This window comes from Plecotus auritus, assembly GCF_963455305.1.
Source record: "Plecotus auritus genome assembly, chromosome: 5".
Classification (NCBI taxonomy): Eukaryota; Metazoa; Chordata; class Mammalia; order Chiroptera; family Vespertilionidae; genus Plecotus; species Plecotus auritus.
This window is the reverse complement of record NC_137776.1, coordinates 144,884,143-144,906,440: the sequence shown is the minus strand read 5'-3', so window position 1 is coordinate 144,906,440 and position 22,298 is coordinate 144,884,143.

Here is a 22,298-nt window from a genome sequence, read left to right as displayed (position 1 = left end):
AGACATAATTGCCCAATCCCCGAGTGTGTGGGTGAAATGCATTGAATCCAGTAGCCTTTAATGCTCTTCCAACTCCTGAATGCACCTGGGAACTTTTTAAAACTACTAAAGCCCAAGCTACAAAGCTGACCAGTTAAATAAGAATATTTGAGGGATGGTGCCAAAGTGTTTTTTTAAAGCTTCCCAGGTTACTTTAATTGAACCACCATAAGCAGTGGTCCAATGGGAATAGACACATGGGCATCAGAGAGGGACCTCAAGCTTTCGATGCTCTGCCCCCCTTCTCATTAGTTTCTAACAATCCAACACAAGCAACAGCATCACTGAAATAAAAACCAGGAAGAAAGACTGTTTGCAGCTGAAATCAAGAAGTCCTGCCCCCTTTTGAGAGCCCACAACACCTAACCACGGCAGTGGTAGTATAGCAGAGCAGGCTTCACTTTGGAAGTCAAGACTTAAGATTAAAAGAGAGAATGAAAGAAGATGGATTCCATCAAAAGATTCTCCCTCTTCTATTCTCTTTAATTTTCTTTCCAGAGATTCTGATTTGACTGTGTTGGGGTGGGACTTCAGAGATACATACTTTTTCAAAACTCACATGGTGATTTTAATGTTTGCTAGGTTTGAGAACCACTAGTCCAAGGTTCTCAAACATTGCTGCATATTAGAATCACCTGGAAAGCTTTTAGATTAACTAAAGAAGTTATATACATATATGCATAAACCATGGACAAGACAATAGTGTGGTGAAGGCCTGGGGAGTGGAGCAGGGTATAGGAGGTCAATGGGGGAGGGGGGGAACATATTTTCAACAATAAAGATAAAATTTTTTAAAAATCCAAATGCCCAGGCCATGCTCCACAGAAACTAAATCAGATGGCACCTCAGGGTGGGAGGGACCCTGGCACCAGCACTTTTAAGCTCCCAGGGTATTTCCAGTGTGCAAGTCCAAATTGAAACCAGTGCTTTAATGTTCCCTGCAGCGGAAAGAACAACAAAGAAGGAAAAATAACTATATTCTAGGCCAGCCGTGGGCAAACTATGGCCCGCGGGCCAGATCCGGCCCGTTCGGCTGTTCTATCCGGCCCGCGGAGCCGAAAGAGCGGAGGGTTCTCTTGTTCTCCCCTCCACTCCTTCACCAGCAACAGTGTTAACATGGCAACGTCGGGAAACATGGCCATAGCTCCTTCTTCTGAGTGGGCGGATTTATATCCGCCCATTCAGTAGAAGGAACAACCTCTCAATCTTCCAGAGGCTCCTTGTAATGCCCACGGACGCGTCTCCCAACATCACCTGGGGAATGCGTAGACACGTTATCGTGGTGATGTAGGGAGACACGCCCCTGGAGGGCACAGTATCAGAGCCTTTCTGAGGTAAGATTAAGAGCTCTACTCAAACACAATTTTTTCCTGTTCCCACATTCTGTACATCACAGTGACTTGTTAATAAAACAACAAAGCTTTTAGGGCTTGTATCCACTGCAGGTTTTTTTCCCACTGCGGATGCGCACAGCAGGGAAAAAGACACACAGAGGACATGTCACACTAGCCATGCTGTGGCTGCATTTTTTTGCTGATACGGATGCGGTATCAGTAATGCTACCATGGCCACTAACCGCATGTGTTAGTGGCAAAACAAATGCATTTTGCGCTGCGTTTGCTTCTCCCCCTTGCGCCTGTAAAAATGCGTGCTACAGGGCATTTGTGTTAACATGCACCACTGCACATTAGCATCAACGCAAACATGATGGAAACCTGTGTACCCTGCATTAACCCTAGCTGCGCTGCATTGCAGTACTGCACCACACTGCAACGGCAGCACGGCTAGTGTGAACAAACCCTAATTCAGTGGGTTGAACAAAAAGATTGTATAGAAATGTGATGAACTAAAGATTTTATTACAAAATTGCTTAATTTCAGGGTTTCAGAAGTAATTGGACAAATGAAAAACTGAAAATCAAATGTTCATATCTAATACTTGGATGAAACCCTTTCCTGGTAATGACAGCCTGAAGTCTTGTACTTATGGACATCACCAGATGCTGGGTTTTCTCCTTTGTAATGCTCTGCCAGGCTGTCACAGTAGAAGTATATATATAAATATCCTGCCATTTCCAGCTTTTAATAAGAAAAACTGTTGCAATGGGCACTTAAAAGTGGCACTTGGTTGTTTTTATAGAGTCCAGTGGATGCAATCTGACATTGATAATGGGCTCTTTCACACTATGTGCACTGCGGCTGTTTTTTGCCAGTAATGGAAGTGCTAGTGGTAACTACTGGTTACCCATGTTTTGCACTGCCCTAGCACCTCCCATACAAGTGTGTCTGGAAGACACAGCAATGTGCAGCTATGTGTGTTACCATAAACAAAGGGCCTGTGTGAAAGATACACAGGTTTCCTATGGAGGAAAGGGGTTGTTCTCTATGGTCAGGATGTGCCTCTGTCCCATGTCTGAACTTTTTCAGATGATTTTGTTATATATATATATTTTTTAGAAGACCAAACATGTTATAGTAGAGCAAATTTAATCACTTGTTTTTATACTTTACTGTCTTATTTTAGTAAAGAATTTAATAAGAGAACGGTACTGTTGGTTTTAACCCAATATTAAACATGAGTGGACCAAAGAAAAGGAAAGTGGACAGTGAATGCCAAGTGTTTAAGAGGGAGTAAAGAACAAAGTATTTTTTCACCGAAGTCCGATCAATGCCGGTATGTCTGATATGCCAGGAAACACTTGCAGTCTTCAAAGAGTACAATCTCAGCCGTCACTTTGCCACAAAGCATGGCAACTATGCTAGCAAGCAGTCACCTCAAGAACGGGAGGCTACTGCACAGAGGTTGATGGCTAAATTACAGGCTCAGCAAAATGTCTTTCACAGACAAACTGCAATTCAAGAGACAACTACCAAAGCAAGTTTTATGCTATCATTCAAATTAGCAAAAGCTAGCAAACCTCTCTCTGAAGGCGAGTTTTTGAAAGAATGTATGATAGAGACAGCAGGTCTCTTGTGTCCAGAGAGCAAAGGCAAGTTTGAAAAACTCAGCTTATCGCACAGGACAGTGACTTGTCGAGTGGAACTGATTGATGAAGACTTGGCCAGCAAGTTAAATAGTAAGGCAGAGTTCTTTAAGTTTTATTCACTAGCATTGGATGAAAGTAATGACGTAAAGGACACTGCTCAGCTCTTAATTTTTATCCGAGGGATTAGTGACAATTTTGAAATTACAGAGGAGTTTTTAGCCATGGAGCCACTGAAAGGAAAAACATGGGGAGAGGACTTGTATGACCGGGTGTCTACTGTCATCGAGAAAATGAAGCTACCATGGAGTAAACTTGCTAATGTCACGACAGATGGATCTCCAAATTTAACTGGAAAAAATGTTGGACTGCTACAAAGAATTCAGGATAAAGTGAAAGAGGACAACCCTAACCAAGATGTTATTTTTCTTCACTGTATTATTCACCAGGAATCATTGTGCAAGTCTATATTACAACTTAATCATGTTGTTAATCCAGTCGTAAAGCTTGTTAATTTCATTCGAGCAAAGAGACTTCAGCACCATCAGTTTATTAAGTTTCTGGAGGAAACTGATGCGGATCACCACGACTTACTTTATCACTCTTGTGTCCGCTGGTTGAGTTTGGGCAAAGTTTTCCAACGAGTGTGGGAGCTCAAATAAGAGATTGGTGCATTTTTTAAATTAAAGGGGAAGTCTGACGAATTTACTGAGCTGAGTGACAAGAATTGGCTGTGTGACTTTGCATTTGCTGTAGATATATTTTCACATTTGAATGAGCTAAATGTGAAGCTACAGGGAAAAGATCAGTATGTACATGACATGTACACTAATGTGAAAGCCTTTAAATTGAAGCTGAGTTTCTTTTCCAGACTAATTTCAGACAAAGTCTTCACTCATTTTGCCACACTAGCCACACAGAAGGAGACCATCCAAAACGTGAAGAAATACAGCAAATCACTGGATGACCTGCATGCAGAATTCTGTCGTCAGTTTTCTGATGTTGAAAAAATTGACCAGTCACTTCAACTGGTGGCCTGTCCTTTGTCACAAAACCCTGTAACAGCACCAGAAGAGGTGCAACTGGAACTCATCCATCTTCAGTCTGACTTTGTCCTAAAGGAGAAATTCAGCTCTCTTGAACTAAGAGACTTTTATGCTTCACTTAATGAAGCCACTTTTCCAAACATCTGGAGGATGGCACAGAAGATACTGGTGCTGTTTGGGTCAACCTATGTTTGTGAGCAGACATTTAGCGTCATGAACATCAACAAAGCCCCTCACAGATCCAGCTTAACTGACGAACACCTCAGATCTATCCTGAGAATAGCCACAACAAAACTAACTCCAGACTTTGATGCATTAGCTAAAAAAGGAGACCAACAACACTGTTCCCACTGAAGTTGATGTTTTAAAGACCAAAAACCTTTCAACCCAGTCTACATTGCCATCTACATCTACGTCCCGGGCATAATTTGGAAGTTGCACTAAAGAAAATGTTTAATTTACTGTTTACACATTTTGTTCTTTTCTATTTGTTTTAGTTTTAAATTATTTTATTATATTTAAGTTTAATTTGAAAGGCTTTTGTACCTTTCCTTTGTTAGGCAATTTTATTTTGCCTTTGCCATCTTCAATATAAGGTATGTTATTGTGCTATGATTCCTCCATTTTTTGAAGTTTCAAATTATAATAATTAGTGTTTACATTCTTCTTGTTAAAATTTTTTAAATGAATAAAACTATTGAAATAAAAAAAAAAAAGACCGTACCCTTTTATGTAATGATGTTTACTTTGAATTTATATTAGTTCACACAAACACTCCATCCATGCTTTTGTTCCGGCCCTCCGGTCCAGTTTAAGAACCCATTATGGCCCTCGAGTCAAAAAGTTTGCCCACCCCTGTTCTAGGCTCTGCTTTGCCACTAATTTGCATGTGACCTCAGACATGTCGCTTAGCTTTTGGGGGCCTCAGTCTTCCCACCTGTAAAATGATATCTGAGATTTACTCCAGCGAGCAGTCCTCTGTGCAAGTTAAAATGCAAATTCCCTCTGCTACATGTTGTCTAACCACAGTTCTGAATGCATCTACAGCTCTCTCTGCTGTTAAAAAGAGGTGGTCACAATCCTGAGCACTGTCTCCAAATCTGGAGGGTATAAGCCCTCCCAATACTTCCATACCTCTCCAATCAGGTTGAAGATACAATGCAACCATGTCCTCTGTAGAATAACTGTCACTAATAAGTTTGACCAAGAATCATGGTCAATATGTGCTCTGGGATGGTTTGGCCGTCACACCTGCAGAAAAAGCTGTACTTGATTCATAGTTTCAGTTCTTTCACATACTCCCTGTTAACCTAGACATACATCATTAGCTGTGATCAGGGTCCTCTGGACTTGAACCCTCTGTCCATATTGCTTATTTATTTCTAACACTAGTACATTGGCAACATCACTAAAATGAAGGCAGGAAGATCATTAACAACCAAAGAATCTAGCTTCCTCTTGATAACTCACAGCTACAGTGTCCTGGCACAGGTATTATGAGGTTGTCAAACAAGCAGGGTTCAAGCCCCAGCTCTCCCAGATGCTAGCTATGTGACTCTGGGTAAATGACTCTGCTAATGAGGTCTCAGTCTCATCTCTAAAGTAGATACCAGACCTGCTACTTCTCAGAGGGCAAGAATTGGAGGGAGCAACATCAGGGAGAGCATTTTGTAAAACATTATTTCTCTACCATTTTTTCTTTTGGACTCCCTCCTAACACAAGACATAAAAATTCATTTTTAAATATTTAAGTTATTTTAAGCTGTGATATAATTCCCCAACAGAAAGGTCCCATTTGGTATCCCAGACACCAAGTTGCCGTAATCTAACACATAAGAAAGAAACAGGCCACATGGAGATGCTACCAATTAACACAACACTTAGGAAAGGCAATTAATAAGGAAACAATCACCATTCTCATTTTCAATTCTGTATGAGTGTTAACTTTTTTTCACAAGGGAAAGTGAAATCATGCAACTAAGGCAGAATCTAAACACAAGACAGGAAATAAAAGACCTGGGCTGTTGAAAAAAATAAGAGTATTCTCTGAAGCAAAGGCAATAGCAGAATGATAGAACAATGTTGTCCAATAAGAAATAAAAATGCCTTTATAATATAACAACAAGAGGCAGGGTTCTTCGCTTCTCCTTTATTCCAGTTCTTCCAAGATCAAGAAGAGCCAATGCATTCAGCTGTTGAATAAATTCAGCTGCTGATCTACAAACCACCAGATTATAGGGAAGGAAATCTTCCCCATATTACAAAAGAGGCCTATTTCTACATAGGTTATTGAGAAATGATGCAGAGCATAAAAATGATGAAATAGTGACAGGAAGGAAGAGTTCTCTGGAATTATAGATGAAGAAACTGAGATTTAGAAGTTAATCCTTCACAAAGCCAGGGCTTCTCACGCCAGACTCAGCTCTCCTCTCCACACCACAAAGACGCTATGGAAGAGGTATTTGCAAGCAAATAAAAATACTTACACCATTTATCTGAAAGTCAGACAACTGTCAATTTCAATATAGTCCAAATATAGATGTAATAATAGTAATAGTTAATCATATGCTATATTATATATCCTAGATTCCCCTTCAAATAATTATCATATATTGATTCATTTAATGCCCAACCATCTGAGTAGATGCCATTATTTCTCCGTTTTACAAATGACAAAAAAGAGGCACAGAGATGGTAAGTAGCTGCCTGAAATCACAGAGCTCAGAACTATCACAGCCAAGATTAAAGCCTAGGCTATTGCCTCCAGATTCCACATGTACAACCATTATTTAATAACCACAATTTGATCATGTAAGTGAAGACTGCAGAACTTGGGTTGAGGGGGTCAAGTTTGAGTGAGGTTGAATCACATTGCCCAGAGGTTGGGGGCCACAAGTTTTTTTCCTGAGTTATTTCCAGAAAAAAAATAATGCAATATTTCCTGAACTTCTGAGTTAGTTAACTGTGATTCCTACTACTACTCATATAATAACCTGCATCAGGACCACTGGATCTGGTTGCAATGGAAACCATGCAAAGGAGAAAATATCACAAACAGAAGAGCAACATGCAATCTTGGAACTAATGAGGAGAACAAAAAAAGAAGGGCCCCCTGATTTTGTGGACAGAGTACAAAAGGCTTTGAATGGGTAACAACTTCTGGCTTTTTCTTCTCACAGTGTATATAGTTTTGGCATTCTTCTCTGTAGTCTCAGAGCCTAGCACTTAATAACACGTTTTGAATGATTAATTCATTCTAATTTTTAGTTACTGGTATAACTGTTCATTTAAGTTATGTTTTTATATTAACAACTGTCTCAGGAATAAATTTTCTATGTTCATATAACTAAGGCAAGTTTGGTCAGACAGGTTTTGGGCATCTTATATTTCTCATTGTCAAAGGAACAAAACACATCTCATAATTAAAGAGAAGCACCAACCAACATTCCCAATAGAGATAAATAACTAGCAAATGCATAAGTTTCTCTTTATGCTTTTATTATAAAGGATAAAGATTTGAGAGGTGAATATATTATATACATTAAGAATGTCAAACATTTCCTTTCCATTCTATGCTCTAAAATTAACCCCCAAATATCAATGTGCATAAGAAACAGAAGCACAATCTCCATTTTATAAGACATATATACTAGTAACCCAGAGCCACAATATATTAAGATGGAAAAATCATGGAAGAACGGTAACAACCGTTCAGCCAAGAAACAAGCCAACATATGAAAAATAAATAAATAAGTCAAGAATTAGAGACACCTGGTGTGACAGAGAGCTGAAAAGAGAGATTATTTGGAAGTCTGTATGAGAAGCAATTTGACCCAGGTCCCTACCCCACACTAACAGATGAACACCCTCCTAATCCCTGCATGAGATGGACAGTACATGCTGGGATAGAATGAACAAAAGAGACTACAGAAGTGAGGACACCAGACACAAAAGAGATGCTGAACAAAGCCAGGAACTACTATGAAAATTGATATGCTGAACAGAGAGACCTCTCCCAAACCCCCTTTGTCCAGTTTCAGAATTCTAACAATCCAGCCTTTACTCCCAAACAGTAAATTGGAGAATATTTTCCTGGTAAAATTGAATCTTTTGATGAAAAAAACATACAAGGATTTTCAACCAAAAAGCTGGATAATCATCTGACTGTCCTAGGAGGCGTATCAGTCAACAATATCAACACACAGTGGCTTTTAATCAGTTTTTAGCCATCAATATGAATGAAAAGCCATGGATCATTCGAGGCAAATGAACAATGCCTCCAACATGAAAGGTAGAGGGAAACAAAGAGATAAGGAATTTTGGAGAAAACAATTTTTTCCAAAATTTTAATTCAGAGAACAGTAAAAGGAACTTTAAGATAAAAATAGCTATATTGCCCTAACCGGTTTGGCTCAGTGGATAGAGCGTCGGCCTGCGGACTGAAGGGTCCCAGGTTCGATTCCAGTCAAGGGCATGTACCTTGGTTGCAGGCACATCCCCAGTAGGGGGTGTGCAGGAGGCAGCTCATTGATGTTTCTCTCTCATCGATGTTTCTAACTTTCTCTCCCTCTCCCTTCCTCTCTGTAAAATATCAATAAAATATATTTTTTTAAAAAATAGCTATATTATCATCAGAGGGAAAAAAGTATTGCATTCATGAAAAAAAACAAGATGCTATTTTTATAAATGATCAGAAAAAGGGAATATAATTTAGTAATTAAAATATGATAACACAAATAGAAGTTTCAATGAAATAGTGGGAAGGTAAAGTCAAGAAGTTCTTCTAGCCCTGGATGGTGTGGATCAGTGGTTAGAGTATCGGCCCTCACACAGAAGGGTCGCAGATTCGATTCCCAATCAAGGGCATGTATCTGGGTTGCAGTTTGCTCCCTGCCCTCAGTCGGGGTGTATGCAGGAGGCAGGCAGTCAATATGTCTATCTCGAACTGATCTCTCTCTCTCTCTCTCTCTCTCTCTCTCTGTCTCTCTCTCTCTCTCTCTCTCCCCCTCTCTCTCTCCCTCCCTCTCTCTCTCTCCCTCTTCCCTCCTCTATTCCTCCCTTCCACTCTTTCTGAAAAGCAATAGCCTGGCCAGTGTAGCTCAGCGGTTAAGCGTTGACCCCAAAACCAAAAGGTCATTGGTTCATTGTAAGATACTTATCCAGTCATTGTTTTTGAAGAAAAAAAAGGGAAGCCACCTTATATCTGAATGTAAAAAGAACTCATTGAGATGTTAACTGATGAGTTTAATCAAGTAAACTAAGGATGTATTTAACGAGACTATGCCCTTGAGGAGAGAAAAGAAAAAGATGTTCCAAAGGAAAGATTATTATTACTACTATTATCATTATTTACAAGGCTTTCCATGTCTCCCCTACACACGAGACATACATACAATGGCACAGGGTTATTTAAGGCTGGATGACCCACACTTTGAAAACTGCTGAAGACTATTGCGATCTCAGGCTGGACCAGTGGGTCTATACTAGAACGTAATTTGAGGTAGTTGAGGAAGACAGCTGTGTTTGCATTTGGAGCAAACTGAAAGAAAAGGGATGATCTTGGAAACAAAAAGTTGATGCTAGACTAGTTCTTGATCTAAGATTCTAAGTCATGATTGCAGGATCAGAATTATGGCAGATGGGGCCTCAACCATCATGATGATTCCTACCAAGGACAGAGTCTTGCTCAGTACCCTGAATTACCTGAACTTGGAGGTTATACTGTGTCCCAACAGAAGTAGAAATATCAGCAAAGAAACTGGACTCTTCAGCAGCCTGAACAAACATCTAATTGATGGTGTACTTAAATAATCCATCATTTATAATAATTGAATTATTTTCCATTGAATGAATGCATCATAGCTTTTTAATCAGTACCATGTTAATGACCAATTTGAACATCTTTAATTTTAAAATATAATAAATAGCACTGTAGAAAACATCCATTATGTCTTTGTACTACCACCCTCATTATCTCTTCCAGAACAGTTACAATGATTTCATAAACAGTATCATTTTGTCTGCTTTTGGCTCTTTCAAAATGATTCTCTACTAAATAATAGCCTATCTAAACCAGTTTCAATATGAAACAATGTCCAAATTACAAATAAGACATAGAACTCACTCTGCTGACATTACTTATAATTTTATTTAGAATGCAATATTCTTTGTTAATTGATTTTATAGAGAGAGAAGGAGGAAGGGAGGGAGAAACAGAGACAGAGATTTGTTGTCCCACTTATTTATGCATTCATTGGTTGCTCCTTATATGTGCCCTGACCAGAGATTCAAATCCACAACCTTGATATATCAGAACAGTGCTCCTGAGCTACCTGGCCAGGACTAGGAATGCAGTATCTTTTTACAATCTGATTAAAAAGTAGTCTCTGGAGAGAACCCCTGTGAAGCTGGCTTTTAATGATTCTCTCAATGGTTGTTACTGTAAACCCTATATGTACTACAACCCTGGCCAATCCCAGGCCCAAGGAAGTCTTACAAGTTTTGTATAAAGGCACTCCAAAGCATGGGGCTCTCTGAGGCCTGGAACCCTGGCAGGAGCCCTACTTGCCCTGGTCTAAGGTGAGTACTGGTATTCACATTCTATTACATATTTCATTCATTTCCCAGTCTTTACTTGACCACCTTTTTTAAATTTGTGTAGTGAGTCACCAGATGAATCAAGTACAGCTAGATATAAATATTTGCCCAAAATTTGAAATAAAAAATTCTGTTCCTCAAAAATTAAACATATAATTACTAGCTATTCCACTCCAAGGCATATACCCCCCAAAATTGAAAAGAGCTACTCAAACAAGTACATGTGCATGCATGTTCATAACAGCATTATTCATATTCACAATAGCCAAAAGGCGGAAACAATCCAGATGTGCATCAATGATGAATGGATAAACAAACTGTGGTATATACATACAATGGAGTATTATTCAGCCATAAGAAGGAATGAAGTACTGATTCATGCTACAATATGAATGAACCTCAAAAACATCATGTAAATGAAGGAAGGAAGACATAAAAGGACAAATTTTATGTTATGTGATTTTTTTGCCTCAATTTTAAAAATTTTGGACCCTTAAAATATTTATTCACAACATAGTTGATAATAAGTAGTTATACTCAAACATAAAATCAAGTCAACTATGATAATTTATGGTCATGTTTATGGTTATTATTTCCCAAAGAACAAAATATCACTGAGAATATACCACAAAATATATATAGTTGGGATAGTGTTCAAAGAAAGGAAATAATGTTGAGGGGGGAAAGGTGCTGAAAAGAAAAAAAATCTGGGGAAAAAAAGACTAAAAAGAAAGAAATTACATTTGTTTCTTAAGAAAATAATCTTTTTATCAAGAATTTTTTATATACCAAGGAAAAGAAACACAGTCCAGGAATTGGCCTTGGAAATTATAGAACAATCAGAAATCCACTTTATAACCAGAACCTTAAATACAAGGGTAGGCAAAAGTAGGTTTACAGTTGCACTATGACATTCTTTTGGTTTAATAAAGCTATTGTAATAATCATAACCTGCATGTCTTTCCCATATGAAAAACTATAAACCTACTTTGCCCATGCCTGTATATTATCTTAGCATGGTGGTCCTCAGTAAAAATAATAGCTATCTGTTCAACCAACAAATATATTACAACCAAAGATATAAAAGTAAGCACAACCTACAAATTTGCTGTGTTCTTTTGTAAGTTGTTCAAAAAAATTTTGCTGGAAAGATGAAGCAGCAACATGATTAATTCATGTACAAGTTAAATCTTATTACAGCCATTACCTTCTAAGTGGAGATATAATGCAAACAAGGCTGTATTTCTTTTTGGACTGCTTTTATCCATTCCAGATATTAAAATAATTATTTTAAGCTGTTATAGCCCACAGGCAAAATAAAATAGCAAAGGAACTATAAAACAAAATATATAAGTAGTCAAACTGGGCTTATCACACCCGTGCCAGATAAAGAGGCTGATCATCAGTCAAGAAATAAGCACATTAATCCTGAAGGGAGGAACATTTGCATTTCTATAATGCAGAATTACTCCTGCACTAAAAGATTGTGTTGTCAAAGAAACTTAATGTATTTCTCCCCAAAACAATTTTTTAAAGTACTTCAATCCTGGGATTTCTTTTGCACAAAAAGGAAACAAAAATCATCTACTTTCACAGTATAATAAATTTTTTAGAAGTAATTGTTCTTCAACAGAGATAAAAAGCTCAACTATTAATGTACATGATTTTCTAGATATTAAAAGCAGTGCAATTACAGTTATGATAATTGATATGGTTCTTACCTGATAATAATCAGGAGTCAAGAGTTTAAAACATAAAGCAGAACATGCTTTGCACTTTTTAAGTCAAGGAAAAGGTTGGCTTTGCTATTGCAAACCCTGGACTCTGTCTTACCCTAATGGAGGTAGAAATGGGAGAGAGTGTTGCTAAGAAATTCCATGTCCGTTCTTCTTTCATTAATACTCTTATCTCCCCCAAACTAGACTGTTCTTAGGAAAAGAATGTAATTCTTAGTTATTTGGGCAAATGAGAGTCATACATAACAAGGATAAATTATTGACAATTAATTTCAAACTCCAGTTTCAACACCATTTTATTAGTATCCTGGGCTTACTTAATAGCTTGACTCAATAGAATCCATAAGATAAACAAGTAATCTTTTAATACATTCAGAGTGATGGCACCTTATAAAAATTGTGGAGGCCCTCTCATGGTCCCATAGTGCTGCTTTGAGCCTGCTGCTAATGGATCCCCTGATTTGAAGCTCCATGTTCTGCTTTCTGACAGAGAACCTGATTGACCACAATTTAATTAGACCATTCAGGTTTTCATTTGCTTGGATATTTATGAACCAAATTCAATGGAGTCTGTGCTAAAAAAAAAATAAATAAATAATAATGAAGTTGACACTCAGAAGGAAGTGTAAGAAAAGGACTAAGAATCTTGACATTGTTCAAGCCCCTGGTTCCACTTATCCCTCTGCCCAGTTTCACCTTCCCTATGGCTTGGCTATGCTGAAGGTTGGATTTCTGTCACTTATAATCCAGAGTTTAATTAACACAGGCAGCAATTGTTATTCTTCTAATAATAGGTAAGAGGTCCTAAGTAAAACCAGGAGAGCTGAGAATAAACACTCTTTTCCCAATTTCATCTCTTACTTAATAATTTAGTCCACCACTAATTATCTGATTAGTGGAAATCTAAGAATATAAAATACTAGAGGCCCGGTACATGAAATTCGTGCATGGGGGTATGTGTCCCTCAGCCCAGCCTGCACCCTCTCCAATCTGGGACCCCTAAAGGGATGTCCGGCTGCCCGTTTAGGCCCGATCCCACAGGACATCCCTCTCACAACCCAGGACTGCTGGCTCCCAACTGCTCGCCTGCCTCCCTTCCTGATTGCCCCAAACCACTTCTGCCGGCCAGCTTGATCACCCCTAATCACTCCCCTGCCAGCCTGATTGATGCCTAACTGCTCCCCTGCCAGCCTGTTTGCCCCTAACTGCCCTCCCCTGCAGGCCTGGTCACCCCTAACTGCCCTCCCCTGCAGGCCTGGTCACCCCTAATTGCCCTCCCCTGCAGGTCTGGTCACCCCTAACTGCCCTCCCCTGCAGGCCTGGTCCCCCCCAACTGCTCTCCCCTGCAGGCCTGGATCCCCCCCAACTGCCCTTCCCAGCAGGCCCGGTCGCCGCCAACTTCCCTCCTCTGCTGACCTGGTCACACCTAACTGCCCTCCCCTGCAGCCTTGATCACCCCCAACTGCCCTCCCTTGCAGGCCTGGTCCCTCCCAACTGCCCTCCCCTGCTGGCCTGATCGCCCAAAACTGCCCTCCCCTGCAGGCCATCTTATGGTGACCATCTTGTGTCCACATGGGGGCAGCCATCTTTGACCACATAGGGGCAGCCATCTTATGTGTTGGAGTGATGCTCAATTTGCATATTACTCTTTTATTAGATAGGATAAAGGCCTGCTGCACGGGTGGGGGCCAGCTGGTTTACCCTGAAGGGTGTCCCGGATCAGGGTGGGGGTTCCCTTGGGGCATGGGGTGGCCTGGGCGAGGGCCCTGTGGTTGTTTGCAGGCTGGCCACGCCCCCGGGCAATCGGCCCTGGGATCTGGGATTTATTTATCTTCTATAATTGAAACTTTGTAGCCTTGAGTGTAGCCAAGCCTCCTGCTTGCTCTGTGGCTGCAGCCATTTTTTTGGGATTTATTTATCTTCTATAATTGAAACTTTGTAGCCTTGAGTGGAGGCCAAGGCAGGCCAGGGCTGCAGAAGCTTGGCTTCCTCCATTGCTGGGGGCAACTCAAGCCTCCTGCTCTCTCCAGCTCCCTGGCTGCCGCCATTTTTGTTGGGATTTATTTATCTTCTATAATTGAAACTTTGTAGCCTTAAGTGGAGGCCTGGGCTGGCCCAGGTGTGCGGAAAGCTTGGCTTCCTCCATTGCCGGGGAAATCCATGCCTCCTGCTTGCTCTGTGGCTGCAGCCATCTTGGTTGGGTTAATTTGCATACTCACTCCTGATTGGCTGGTGGGCGTGGCTGGTGGGTGTAGCGGAGTGATTGTTACTTTGCATATTACTCTTTTATTAGATAGGATAGTTGATAAATTTTTCCAAAAGATGCTTTTTTCCTACATATTTGGCTTTATCTTATTGGAGTTCTTCAAAGAGTAAATTTCATCTTGACTTCAGTTCTCATCTCCCTGGTGGAGCATTTATAATAAGCTAATGGTTTTGATGTACATCCAATTCAAGCAACATAATATACTATTATATAGGCTATTCCATCTGGGAAACACTTAGAGATAAAGAAAATTATCTGATTATTTGCTTCATACAAATTTCGGCTCTGAAAATTAGGTTTTCTTTAATGTAGAAAATAAGATCATAGTTAATCCTTCTTATCTGGCTTAGCCTTTTTAGATTTCAAGGGACTCCAACTGAATATTGACATTTAGCAAAACATTGTGTATGTAATAGAGAAATTTCAGACTATACAAAGAAGAAGAATACATTTATTTTGGCATCTGCATCCAGAGTTATTGTTAAGAGTTGTTTTCAGGGACTTAAGAACCAAAAGAATCAGAGATAAGAATCAGGTACCTTAGTACTTACAAGGAAACACTAAATCCATTCTCACTTTATATGGTCTGAGCAGTACTATTCAGATAACAGCCAGACTTTCAACAGTAATGTGTTTCATGTACTGGGAAATACACCACCATAAAGAAAAAAAAATTATAGCCTATATACAGGATACCGAAAACGAACAACAACAAAAACACACAAATTAATACCATTGTATACCCCTGTCAGGCATAAGATGCTCCTGAAATGAAAACCCTGCTACCAACAGTGGTACTTGCTTTTAAGAATTTAAAGCTGTCTGGGTTTATACTTTTGATTACCTTTAAAAAATATTTAAGCAAAATGTTTTACAACTTTCAGAAAACTTATTAGAATGTCCATCTGTTTCCTAATTAAAATAAAATATGGAAAGCCAACAAGACTTTGCCTTCTTTGTCAAAAAGTAGCTACTGCTTTGATCCCTCGCGAGAAGAAACCAAGCATTTGTATACATAAATCATCTCAAAGCCATATCCATATCCCCTCCACCTTACCCAGAGATCACTTGCAGACAGTTCCCATTTACCACCATGGCTTCCTGCAGCATCTCCTTATCTGAGGGCACTCTCTGACCACACAAGGGAAGAAGGTCACAGACTTTAAGTACCAGGAAGTGTATGCTCTAGGTCACAGCCGTGGGCAAACTACGGCCCGCGGGCCGGATCCGGCTGTTCTATCCAGTTCTCTTGCTCTCCCCTCCGCTCCTTTACTTTGAATTTATATTAGTTCACACAAACACTCCATCCATGCTTCTGTTCCAGCCCTCCGGTCCAGTTTAAGAACCCATTGTGGCCCTTGAGTCAAAAAGTTTGCCCACCCCTGCCTAGGAGCAACCCTTAACTAATGAGGGTAGGAGTTGGTGGATAACCTAAAAAATTCTCATCACCCAGGGTGACATTCAGAGGCTCATTCCATCCCATCTCAAAGGGCAAGACTGATCTTTCCTCCCTTCCCTGTCTCATATCCTCACTCCCTCACAGTGCCTCCTCGAGTCACTTCCCAAAGAATCTACTTGCCTTCAAATCCTTATCTCAGCATGTACTTTGGAGGGAACCTAAACAAAGACCAACTCCAAGCAGGTTGTTTTCACTCTGCATTGCTCCCTTTCCTTCTTACTGTTATCATAATTAGCTACTTAATGTTAATATAAGAAAGAAAGCAAAAAGAAGTAAGACATTGTAAGCATGGCCACCTTGGAAGCTTCACACAACATTGTTCCTCCAAGGGGTTAACACCCCTCCCTTCCCCCATCAGGTACTGGATTGTTGAGGGGAGAGGTTTAGGCATGAATTCAGCAGAATTCAGGGATGTGTTTGCTTATCAGTCTAGCCTGGGGAACAATGGATTGGCTAGGGGGTGGACTCATCAGAAGTGCCGGAAATCTTGGAAGGTTAATTGGTTAGTTTGAAGAAGCTCCTGATTAAAATCTCTAAAGAGTTCCTTCTTGCTCTTGCTCGCCTCTTGCTCTGTGACCTGATCTCTCCCATGTGCTCGCCTGTTCTCTCTCCACAATCCTGTGGCCCATGACTGTGCAGATCCCACACTCAATGGACTGTAACTGGTAACATAAGCTAAGCTAGTCAGATGCCAGACAGGACTATACTTTAATACAGAGCAGAAACTATGGCCTTAATTCTGGCCCTAATGAAGGTAAGATTGGATTTCATCCATGGCAAGATGGATATAGATGGACCTTGGAGGGGAATCTCTTTAATTTTAAATCATCAACAAAGCTTTCCACAAAATGCCATCCTCCCAAGGGGCCTCAGGAAATTCTTTTCTTCAAGGTACCCCAAGAACTCTACTTCCACTGATAACATTACCATTTCCTTCCTACTTTCAACCCCTAAATTGTATAAATAAAGTTTATCTACATAATTCATTTTAAAAAGCTGATCTCTTGTGGAATCTAATGAACAAAATGAACTTACAAGCAAAAAAAGAAAAAAATAGACACAGACTCATAGATAGAGAGCATGGTAACAGTTGTGGGATTTGGGGGCTGGGGGTGTGCAGAGAGATTTAGCAAAATAAAAAGAGAGAAGAATGTATAAGGAAGTTATCTAAGGGGATCTATTCAAATTTCTGGATTTAACTTCTCTTATTATTGGTACTGAAAGGGCAGGGGGACTCCATGTTCCTTTTGTTCCATGTCTTCCACCTCGTGGAGTCAGGTTCCCGCCCTAGAACCTCTCCAAGAGTCCAACCCACACCTTTGAATTAGCCAATAGAAATGCAAGGGAAAGTAAGCCTTGCCCTGCCCCCATGTGCAACCTGACCCCGACCAATCAGCGGAGGCCACACTACCTCACCCCTCCTACCTCTCCCAGGCCCCCTATAAATCAGCGCGTTTGGGGTCTTGGGCTCTCTCTCTCTCTCTCCACCTCGCCGCTGCGCCGGTGGGTGTGTGTGTGGGACTGAGCTCGAGCTAGCTCTATTAAAAGGCTCTTTGCTTTTGCATCGGACTCTGCTCCCTCGTGGTCTTTGGGAATCACGAAATCTGGGCATAACAGTACTAAAATGAAAAAATAAAAGATGATGACTAGTCATCAAGGTGGGAATAAAATTATTTTAAATTGTTGACAACTTAGTTCATGGTGGCAGATTAAGATTCAAATCAACTTCACAGCAAGAGATAAATAAATAAATAATTAAATAAATAAATATTTCTTTGCAGCTCTTAAAAAAAAAAAGTTTATCTATTGTGAAGAGAAAAACCAAAAATAATAAACCATTACCTTTGCTATCCAAACACATGCACCCACACAAACACATTCACACAAATCTGTAAGTCACAGAAAATCACAAATATTCTTCTCATAAATATAGCAAGACTACCCAATTGTATCTGTAAACTGAATTGATAAAGGCATTCCTAGACAGAGATGCTCAACCAATACTTACTCATGGATGAACAGATAAGAGAAGGAATGAATGCAAAACTGAGCACATGATCCATGAAAGCAAGATAAAAATTGGAAAGGCAATGTAGCAAACATAATGTCACATGACCTCTGTGCTTCAAACTGAATCAAGAGTGCCAGACATGCCAGCATTAAGAGGTTTGGCCCACAGGCCAGGACAGCTGGACTGGAAATCAAGCTCACCAGTATCTGACCCAACATTCAGCTAATCACAATCTTTACTGGAACAAATGTGGAGTTACTTGTGCTTTACAGATTATTATTAGAATGAAATGGAAATTTGACCTAGAAAATGTAGTTAAGTTCTGTACCCAATGTAATTACCTAAGGGCCATCAGCTATATTTGTTTTCCTTAAAGAAAATAATCCAAACCCTTGGTCTGGGAAGTTGTGTTTTTGTTTTGTTTTTTCAAAGTAGAGAGTTTTATTCAAAATAAACCCTCAAGTAGAAACTCAACTTACTTCATTTATTTAATTAACAAGTATTTATTGTGCACCCCGCATTGTTCAAAGTACTAGGGATTCAGCAGTGAACACAATAAACATAAAACCCCAAACCTCCTGGAACTTACATTTTAAAAGTGCTGTGATGAATGGGTATATATGAGCTGGGAGAGGCAAGGGGAATGGTACCTGGGGCTCTTCATTATGCTTAAGAGTCATCTGGAACATGTGTGTAACTATAGGTCCCACCAGCCCCCTTTCTTCCAGCATCTGCTCCTGTAGGTCTCAAGAAAGAAAATCAGAATTTTCAACAGGTACTCCAAAGTTATCTGATGCAGGTAATACAGACCACGCTATGAGAAACACCACCCTAGAGTTTTCCAGGCGCAGTTTACAAACTGCATGCCTGGACAATTTCTTTAGGAGCCAGGCTTTCTCTCCCAATTCTCAGGTGGCCACCAATAAACATATTTGATGGATATCCCCATTGAACTAGAACCTGAGAAATTTCTGAAGTTTAATTAGAAGTATGCTTTGTGCCCAGCTGGCATGGCTCAGTGGTTGAGCGTCGAGCTATGAACTAGGAGGTCACAGTTCGATTCCCAGTCAGGGCATATGCCCAAGTTGTGGGCTCGATCCCCAGTGGGGGTGTGCAGGAGGCAGCTGATCAATGATTCTCTCTCATCATTGATGTTTCTCTCTCTCTCCCTCTCCCTTCCTCTCTAAAATAAAAAAAAAATAAAGTAAATATGCTTTGTGCCAAAGTCACAGCTAAATAAAACAAAGTATTAAACTTCATATCTAGGTCCTAAAATTATTCATAACAGTAAACTGGGCAAATGAATACTTGTTAGTTGCTCTTCAACTAAGTTCCTAGAGTGCTTGACACACACCTCTACACACACACATACCCTAAGTATCTATTTCTGCCAGTGTTTCCTATTCTCAAGTAGTTGTTCATTAAATATGAGAACTGTGATTTACATTCGTCTTTATGTCCATGGTGCTACTACAGTACTTGTCATATGGTAGACAGTAAATGCTTGTGAAATCCTCGAATAAATGAAACAACTAATCAATAACCAATGAACTCACAAGTAATTAAGCCAGCCTTTCTTGCATTAGTTTTCTCATCTGGCAAATGATCTTTCTATGTAATGTCCAACTTCCCTTCTAAATCTCTAAACCTTGAAAGAAGATAAAGTAGAAATAAATAGAAAACTAGCCAAATATTAATTGCTGCTTCCAAAAATATGCCCCCCAAAATTATAGAATATTCTTTACCACATGGCTTTGGCTACATTTCACATCAATTCTGCAAAAGAATAGATCTAGCAAAAAGAAAGTTTGATGTGCCCTGGCCGGTGTGGCTCAGTTGTTTGGACACAGAAAGATGGTGGGTTGTGGGTTCGATCCCCAGATGTGGTGCATACAACAGACAACTGATCCATATCTCTCTCTCTCTCTCTCTCTCTAAGAAAAATCAATTACAAACATGCCCTTGAATGAGGATTTAAAAAATAATAATAATAGTAAAAAGAAAGCTTGATGTAATGCAGATTATAAGAGTTTGCTTGTCCTCCAACACAAGTTACATCATTTCCACAGCACATCCTCTTTTTACTGAAAAACCTTTTAGCTTTTAAAATAATTCCAAGAACTTGATAATAATAACTGAGGATGAGACACAAAGCCTCCCACTGGTTATTTACTTAGGCATCACTGCCCTCTGCCGGACAGAGTTAGAAGTTTCCACATGAATGTACATAATATTCCAGACTGCCTAGCTAGGAAAGGACTTTTAAAAAATATTCTTATCTAGTCAAACCTGGACTAAGGATAAATATTTGTTTTTTCCTTTTACCTAAGGCTCCACAATGGCTTATCACAGCATTGTTACTGATCTTGTCTTTATTCAAAATTGTGATATTTTGTTCACTGTGGACTATTATACATTAATTTCCAATTTTAAAATATTACGTTAAATATTATTTATTTTAATTATGTAATCTTTTTGTGTATCTTTAAATTTTGCACCTGAGATGAGTGACTCATTGCCTTCCCCCAGTCCTAGCCTTGATCAAATCACCCTTAAAGTACTTTCTCCAGGTGGTTAGTCAGCTATATATGAACAATTCAGGAACACCTTCCCTCACTAGCTCAAGGTCCCCTAAACCAGGTTTCAACAGTGCTGTGGATATTTTCTGGCATAATTGCTAGATAAACATCCATACATCCATCTCCTGCTCTAGACTCTGAGCTCTATGAAGGTGGGAACCATATCTGGTATTAGCTCTAAGCATGGGATTTCCAGCCCCTAACAAAGACCCACCACAGTGTAAGCCTCCATAAACATTAAGTTGAATGAAAAAAATCAACGTACTCCCAGGGAAAGAAGGAAGAACTGTGTAGCAGACTTTTCCATCTTTGGACTACTTTATTAGGAAGATCTTACTATCGAAAAAGGTAATAATAAGGACAATGAGAACTGCCATTCACTGATCACTGGCTACATGTCAGACTTTGTGTTAATATATGATCTCATTTAACCAACACAACAACCTTATGACACATGTACCTTTATCACTCACATTTCAATAGAATACAGAAATCAGAAAAAAAATTTCTTCCTGTAGTTTTCATGCTGGTTCTAGAACTTCTCCTCAATAGCACTTTTATAATCACATAAAAATAATTCTAACTCCCACCAAAATAAGTGTTACATATCTGTTAGGTGAAAGGCACAATCGGAAGATCTCAAAAGGATGGAAAGGCAAAGTAGAACACATTTTTCTCTGGAATCTTCAGACTCCAAAAATGAAGAAGATTTATTTGCAAAGTATGCAAATGATAATTTAAAAACAAGGCTCAATAGAGTTGAGGTCAAAAGAGAAAGTTCAAATGAGAGAGCAGTTATAATCTGGTTGGAGAGTCAAGAATCCCTTCATAGGAGGTGGCAGCATGTCAAATATGCCTTGAAGGAGAGATAAAATATTTACAGGCAGCATTAAAAGGGAGGAGAGAGGAAGAATAGTTCAGAAAGAGGCAAAAATCCCAGTGCAATAAGAGATGCAGGAAGGTGTGTGTGTGTGTGTGTGTGTGTGTGTGTGTGTGTGTGTGTGTGTGTGTATGTGTATGTGTATGTAAAGGAATCCTCCAGTTTGCCGGTAGCACAGAGCACATGTGCAAAACAAAGAGACATAGGACAATGAGACAGACTGGAACATACTAATGAGGGCTCCCCATGCCAAGCTAAGGGATCTGTAGTTAAGTACATCCTACTGCAATGAAAGAAAGCTCTTAAACAGAGGAGTGCCATGATACTCAAACCTCTGCCCCCACCAAAAGCCATTGATTCAGGCTTCTGGTAGTTCCTTGGGCCAATAGGAATGCCTCATCCATCATGCCATTACTACTTCTAGGTAGATGAGGGCAGCTCCTGGTAGCAGCTCAGCCAACCAAGGCAATAGTAGAGGCAGCAGTGCCCCCGCCCCACCTTACTGCTCCCCATGGGCCTGTGTTGGAACAACAGAGTAGTGGGCAGGCCCCTTGGTGGTGGCGATGTAGGTGGAGCTGGACATGGGTTCTCCAGGTCCCACATGTAGGAGGTGCTAGCATCTGTATGTATACCCACCCTGCCGGGGTTCTTTTTCCCAGCCTTACAAAGGGTTCAGCATTCTGGAGAAAGGGGCTGCGCATA